We start from the raw sequence: 7,460 nt of genomic DNA on the forward strand, positions 1-7,460 counted from the left end.
CGTAGTCCCCTCGCAAGGGGCGCACGTCCTTGTGCGTCTTCCATGAAACTTGCCAAACTTAGTCTTCAATTCACCTAAATTTGGTTTTCAAAGATTCTCCAAACTTGATCTTCAATTCACCCAAGTTTGGTCCTCAAATCTTGCCTTCAATAGACTTCAATCAATCTTCATCAGGATTCTTCAAATCATATCTTCTATTAGTCTTCATTCACACCATGAATAAATCTTTCTTTAATTAAGTTCCACCATATTTAGTCTTCAATCAAATCACCTAAATATGGTCTTAATTTGATCTTGTCTTCAAGTTGTAATGCATTGCCAAAAATAACTCCACCAAGATCTTTAAGATAGCTTCACCATGATCTTCAAGATATTTGCCTCCATGTTATAGACATACTAAAAATAGCTCCACCAAGATCTTCAAGATGTTTGCCTTGCACTCCAAGTCTTCTTGCCATGTCACCATGTTTGCCACGTCATCAATTATGCCTTGTTACCATGGTTGCCACATCATCATGCCTTGGTGTCAAATCATGCCAATTAAATAGTACGGTTGCACTAACAAATCTTTAAATATGTAGTACTTTCTTGCCTTAATGATATGCGATTTTTTTTTCAGAAATAAAAAAAGGTGAGTAAAATATTTAGGAATATATATATATATATATACTGATAGTATTGTATAGATATATAATTAATAAGTAATATGTTTAATTTGAGCCATGGTAGTTGTTAGCGTGATTAAATTCCCTCCCCTTTTCTGCATCATGAAATAATTACGTCATATTTAATCCAACAATTAGATTAATACTCATTGGAGTATAATATAATCAATCTCTTTTTATTTTTTTCAAAAATAAAAATCTATTAAAAGTTTTTATATTCACTCAACAGTAGAAAACGTTGTTCTCGTTAATTGTTAAGTCTGATGACATAGATTGGCATTATATGACAAGCCGAGTAGTGACATGGTAAGAGGAAGGTGATGTGGCATTGATGACTCAACAAATAAAGTGATGACTAGGATGATATAGCAAAATGTTGATGTCATGACATATAAAGATATAAGAGTTAAAAGATCAAGATGAAGATTATGTTTAGAAGATATTCCTCTCAATAGAGTCATGTGATGATCAATTATTTTTGGAAAGTGCATCGAAATTCATACTTAAATTTAAAACTATAATGAAGAACAACATGCTTTGACAAATTTTATGGGTTAAAAACTTCAACCTATATTTGTAATTTCCTATCATCATAAATGTTGCCTTGCGTACCAAATGCATGGCATTTTTATTTACTATTTATTAAAAAATTGCATTAAGGAAATACGGAATGCAACAAATAAAAACTTCATATTAAAAAAACCATGTGAACAAGCCTTACAACAAAACTTTCTTGCTATATCTGTCACACACAGCCCTTTTACTGAGATAAATATGGCACCCATCAGTTAAAAACCCATTGTAACTAGAAAACTACCACTTCTGTAAAACAAAATCAGACTTACAAAACACGACAAACAACTTTTACACCAACTACAGGTTTAAATACACGAATATAACAAACATAATTACTCTAATTTGCGAGTACAACCACAACACCAACAAATAGAAAAGAAGGGGACCCGCTACAATACTGAACTCAACCCTGACTAACTCTATACTCACACAAGCAATCTAGTAGAGTCTTGCTCCTACAACTGTAACACATTTCAGTTCGTTGATAGTGGCTCAATAATTTCAAATAATTAAGTATAACATATATAAAGTATATAAAGATCAATTTCTCAAATAACTTCCTAACTTTCATAGATACCAATACTTTGGCAAATTACAAGTTTTAAGAGCTTTTAAAACATAAACTCATCATGAATCATCATCAAATTAATTTTCCAAGGAAATATAATTTTTGTGAGAGACTGCCCTACTAATTAAGAGCAACAGCTGGCTTCGCCCTCTCTTCATAATCCAAAATAATATCTTTTGCACGACTGAACTGTAAAATCATTCTTAAATGATTGGCCTAATAACACTCCCTGACTTAGCCCCCATCGCGATTAGGTTGAGAATCGTCAAGGTCTTCATATCCTTAACGTTGCATTGAGATCCCCGTGTGGTGACCCCGGGTTTCTCACATAAATAAACCCTATCAATGGCTCTAAGCATCTCTTGACCAAGGGTAAACTCAAGGTTGACCACGCAACCTCCCATCAGATCGGATCGTGGAACCCGAACCCCTCCCCCACATTGCGGTTGTCGGACTAAAGTCCATAGTCACGATTAAAATCCTGTGGAAACTTAATAGTACAATATATACATAATACTCGTAAAGTCCAAATCCATGACATTATTCCTATACCAGGAATGAAAACCAATGCCACAAGCATTAACGATAAAATCATTTTAATATGCACACACGGTTTCACAAATCATTCAAACTCAAGCCATATGTAACCATTAAAATAAATATTGAAATTTATAATTAAATCATATATACATGTATTTGCCATAGTTGAAACTACATATAATTATATAAATCCTAATGTACTAATACGATTGATATGACATGGCAAACTACAAACAAATATAAATATCCTTTAACAATATAAATTATTGAACATAATATAATGAAATAATTAAACAATTATTTCCAACTTTACTCCATCTAACGACTATGGAATTGCTTCGCACGGTTTCTGTGCTCAACGTTTGCACAATGTTGAAGAACTGCTTGAGCGTCGTCATAAATTGTCCCCATGTCTCCATATACTCCATACCGCCTGCACAGTTGCAGCATGTGTCGTGGTTCAATATAATACATTTCCATGTAGATGTCTTGCTGCTTTAATGCTATGATCTTGCTCAAGTCTCTGGTGTTCATGCTCACCACCAAGTGAGTCTACAACACTAAGACATGTGTTTGAGCTCTCTCCTGTTCAATAGTTTCCATACTGAGTTGATCTATTAGTGTGGGGCTTGAGATTCCGTGTGATACTTCCTGAGCTAAACTTTGCTCATCACTAGCAATGACGGCAACAACAACGGCAGTAGCTCGAGCTTCTTCTTCTTCTTCTTTCTTCCTCCTCTGCTCCTCCAATAGGTACCTCTCCACTCTTTGTCTACTAGACATCAGTGAAACTGGTCCTCGTTGTCATCTGGATGCCATGGCTCTCCAAGTTGTTGATGATGGTAAAACACATCTTTGTCTCAGGCTCAATTTAAAGGCAACCCCCAATAGTGAAGGTCATGTAGTCCGCAACTCTTTTCTATGAGTAGGTAGTTAGAGTGTTTGTCAGGTCACTTCGCAGTAATGAGCTTCTATGCTATGAACAGCCTGGGACACATCTTTAACTTTTGAAATGCACGTAACTCGAGATTTAGTATTGTCACATTAAACATGTAGATCAAAGCACTAGGCTTCTGTCCAAACTAGAAGGCCTAAAAAGCAAGGAGCAGGGATGATGATGAAGAAGCAAGGCGGGCGTTTTGGGAGAATGGTCTAAGGATTTTGTCACAATTTTTGTCACGATCTTAGGTACATCGTGTCAAATAAAATGCCAAAATCGTACCAAATAAAAACATTTCCTGTTTATTTGAAAAATTTTAAACAATCAATTTTAATTATATTAGTTAATTTATACTTATCTAATTTAAATTATAATATAAAAAATATTATAAATAGAGTATAATTATTATAAATATAGAATATCATGCTTATGCATAATTAAATTATGCAAGAAAATTCTCATATATTTTTGTGAAACATAAAAGAGAGTTTCGACAAAAATATTATGCAAGAAAAAATTTAAGATTTTTTTATTGTGGGTACATAATTATTGTAAATATAGTATAATTATTATTTAATTACTATAAATAGAGTATAATTATTATAAATATAGAATATCATGTGTATGGCTAATTAAATTATGCAACAAAATTCTCATATATTTTTGTGAAGCATAGTAGAGAGTTTCTAAGAATATATTATGCAAGGAAAAAATTAAGTTTTTTTATTGTGGGTACGTAATTATTATTAAAAAGACTATAAGTATTATGTAATTATTATAAATAGAGCATAATTATTATAAATATAGAATATGGTGTGTATGCATAATTAAATTATGCAAGATAATTTATACTTACCTAATTTTAAATTATAATATAAAAAAATAGTTTTTTTATTGTGGATGCGTAATTATTATAGAGTATAGTTATTATATAATTATTATAAATAGGAAAAATTTCAAAAATAAACCTTGTGATTTTCTAGTTTTGCAAAAAAAAAAGTACAAATGTTTTTTTTTAAAAAAAAAAAATCTATATGGTTTCCCCACTAACAAAAAAGGGAAAACCCGTTACCAAGCCTTCAACTGTGTTAACTTATTTGACATAAACAAATTTATTTTTTTAATCTATTGATCTCTCGCAAAATTCTAATAAACAATAAAAAAACTTCAATTCCAAAAAACAAATAAAATCATGTTGAAAATCATGCTTTTTATACCACATTGACCTTTTTTTATAATAAATTGGTAAATTTGCCCTATGAATTAACACCAATAAAGGATTGATTTTTCTCTTTTTTGATCAGAAAGATAAGGGTAAGGGAGCGGAGGTGCCATTGCAGCATAACACTCCAGGTTTTATAAATAAATAAATAAATATTATTTTTATTTAATAATTATTACTTTATTGATATTTAAAATAATTAGCATGTCAAAAGAGAAGACAGTGGCTTTGTTTGGTTGGGGGAGGGAGGAGGGGTGAGGGAGTATTGGGGGGTGTGGGTGTTGTTTGGTTGAGAGAGTGAAGGGGGTGAGAGGGGTGAGGAGGGGTGCCTCACCCTCCTCACTCATAATCCACTCCCCCAAATCGGGTCTTTTGGGGAGTGGATGTTTATTGTTTTTTTAATTTTTTTAAATAATGCAAAAATACCATTAACGCCTTCACCCTATACGTAGAATCTCTATCAGTATCCCAGTGATTGTTTGTTTGGGATCGTGAATATGTTTATCATGAGCATATTTTTTTGTTAAATATGAAAAATAGAGTATGCTTTTCCAAGTATGTTTTCACCATTTTTTTTAAGTTTATGAAAAAAATATGACAAAAATAGGGTATGTTTGAATGATCATTGAGTGTTCACATTTTAATAAATATTTATCAATTATAATCAAAAATGTTATGACTCCTCATAATTTTTTTGAATAAATATTTTTTTCCCTAATTATTGTGTGTGTTTTTATAATGTTTATCATATATTATATATTGTGTTATTATTATTATTCTACAATTGATTATTATATATATTATTACCTATTTTATCAGTATAAGGGCAAAATAATCAAATACACATTACACTCTTTCTCTCCTCCCCACTCCTTTTTTTCAACTAAACAAAAAAATAAACTACTCCTCCACACCCTCCATGATCCAAATACAATATTTTTCTCAAACCCTCCATACTCCTCCCTCACTCCCTTCACCACCCCTTTTCCCTCCCTCTGAACCAAACAAGGGGTTAAGTTGTAGGATAAAGTTTGTTAGAGACACATTTAAATTCTGAATTTAGAAATGAAATCTAAATTCAAAAATAAGTTATAATTTAAAAAAAAAAATTGGGAAACCAATTCCATTAAAACAACAAAATTAGTTATGATTTCATATCATTTAAAAAATTATAAAAAATATTTATATTAATAGTTTTCAAAACTATAAATAAACCTCATCTACCGGCAAAAGAAACAAACAGAAAATTAATTAATGAAATGGAGAGAAAGAGAAAGAGAGAGAAAGGAAAAAGCGGGAGGATGAGGAAGAGCTAGGAGCACAGGCCCCATAGCCCCTCATCCTTCTACGATCCCCACGGCCATTCTTTCTCTCTCTCTCTCTCTCTCTCTTTCTCTTTCTCTCTGTTTTTTGTTTCGTAGAAACAACTACTGCAAGAAAAAGGACAAACGAACATGCCATCACCGCATTTGTGGAGGGCGATGGAGATATGCGTGATGAGAAACAAACGCCAGATGAGAGGGAGAAGAAAGGTGTTCGACGAAATGCACAGAGAAAACCCAAGTGTTTGATGAAATGCCTGAGTTATTCTCACACTTGGTCAAGGGGTCAAACAGACAGAATGAGAAGAAAAGTTTTTAGGAGCCAATCAAAAAGAAGCACTAGCATTAGCTTTTATAATATTCTATTACAACCCAGTAGACAAAACATTAACTCTCATTGGTTAACACCAAATCTAGCTTCTCATTGTTCACTTTAAAATCCTTAAAGTGAGCCGGCATTGGATGTTCACTAACACCCAGATCGAGATTGACTGAATATAACATTCATTTTCATTCAAAAATTCTTCAGCTACTTCAACTGCCATTTAGTCAAACCATGCTCTTCTCCTTACTTCTTCAGAGAACCATCTCGGACCGGAACAATGCCATCCCGGCACCCATGCCCTCAGTCCTTCTTCGCACCATGCCCCTTCTCCATCCTGATCAAGACGTGATCTTCCACTCCATGTGTGCTCACATTCACCACCTGCTCGCCATCTTCAATCATTTCTTCAACAATGCGATCCAACGAAGCAGGAAGCACTGGTGACGAGGATAGAGATGTTGCTGTTATTCCAATCGAGGAAGTACTCCGGCGAAGAGTCGAGAGAGAGATCGGTTGGAGATGAAAAGGAAAGATAGAATAAAAAGCATGCCTAGCATCCATGCATGGCTACGTGCATGGCTTTTATTTTCCCAAAAAACCAATCCTCGTGTAGAAATTGAACCGTTATAGTTAATACAACCATAATAAAGTTAATTTTTCAACTGGTTAGTTATACTATATATATCTATAAACATATATTAGCATCACGTGTAAAAATTTCAACTCTCACTGAACTGTTATTAGTTAATGCAGTTAATTTTATCACTAATTAGTTAAACTATGTTTATAAATATCTCAAAATTTCCAAAATTCCCCAATCAAAAGTTTTCCAAGAAACTCGAAAACCAAGACAGAAACAGAGAGAGAGAGAGAATGGGTCGTCGATGGAAAAACTCCAAAGAGGTCCTATTGATGAACCTTGTTGGGGAGACAAGGCTTTCAGAGTCGGGGGCAAGTTTGTGGAATCGGATCAGCAACCAAATGCCCGGAAGGACTCCTTTAGCATGCCGCAATAGATGGTGGTCACTTCGCCGGTGGATGGATCCATGCCGGAGTACTGAACCTGGGTCCGTGGCAAGAGCTGAAGCATCGCGTTATCACCCAACACAGCGGGAGTCCACTGGAGCAGTTGAAACCTCATCGCCTTGTCTTCAAGAACAGAGGTATGAACCTGAGCCCGTTGGGGCAGATGATGCGCCTCATGTTAGATTTTTTCATCAAACTTAATTACGACATCTATGTCGTATATTATATGCGGAAGCAGAATCACTTACCTCCAGCCATAGCAATTTGTTAAAGACG

This window comes from Dioscorea cayenensis, chromosome 12, assembly GCF_009730915.1.
Source record: "Dioscorea cayenensis subsp. rotundata cultivar TDr96_F1 chromosome 12, TDr96_F1_v2_PseudoChromosome.rev07_lg8_w22 25.fasta, whole genome shotgun sequence".
NCBI classification, from domain to species: Eukaryota; Viridiplantae; Streptophyta; class Magnoliopsida; order Dioscoreales; family Dioscoreaceae; genus Dioscorea; species Dioscorea cayenensis.